Source organism: Aptenodytes forsteri, unplaced genomic scaffold (genome assembly GCF_000699145.1).
Source record: "Aptenodytes forsteri isolate BGI_AS27 unplaced genomic scaffold, ASM69914v1 Scaffold257, whole genome shotgun sequence".
Classification (NCBI taxonomy): Eukaryota; Metazoa; Chordata; class Aves; order Sphenisciformes; family Spheniscidae; genus Aptenodytes; species Aptenodytes forsteri.
Genome location: NW_008795194.1, coordinates 3,117,905 through 3,118,676, shown reverse-complemented (window position 1 = coordinate 3,118,676; position 772 = coordinate 3,117,905).

Sequence of the window (772 nt, the reverse complement as noted above, 5' to 3'; positions counted from 1 at the left end):
CCCGGCCGGGCACCCTCGGCTCGGAAACGTGATCGCTGCTCGTCAGAGGGAGCGATGCTCGCTGGCCGCCGCTCACGCAGATGATGAGCGGGTGATGGTTCACTCAGGAAAGCCAAGTCCCATTCACACGCTCGAGCGTACGAGTGGATCTGCCCGCCCGGCTCCAGCAATCCACGGCTGGCATCAAAACCGGTCACGAAATTCAAAGCCTGAGTCCCGATCACCTCATTTTCCCTCGCTTATGAGCCCAAACACTGCGCGCTTGTGTAAGGGCGCCAGAGACAAACTGAAATGAGAAATACGCAAACAACATCTCTCAGCAGCCGGTTTTATGAAAGGGAGACACTTTCGGGCTCTTCTGGAAAGCAAAGGGCTAGGGCAGGAAGAGAAGTCCACCAAGCACGGTTTCCTTGGGAAGCAGAGCGGCACACAAAGTGACCTCTGTTCCCGTGTCTCCAACTCCCACCAAAATGTTCATTTTCATTGGAAGGGAAAAGCAGGGTTGGGAGCGGGCGACATGCACAACACCCGCCAGCCCCGCGGCCGCCCTGCCTTCGAGGGCTCATTTTTGTCAATTTTCTTTTTCTCCTTGAAACATCATTTTACATAGACGAGCACAAACCGGATCACAAAGGCTGAAAAGAGAAGAGAATAAATAATACGCGCCAGCAATAGCCCTGTGCTCGAGCAATTCCTCATTCCAGAAACGTTTGCCAGCTCTCTATGGGAATGCCTTTTTCCGCCACTGTACAGCATAGCCAGCGTAGCCCCG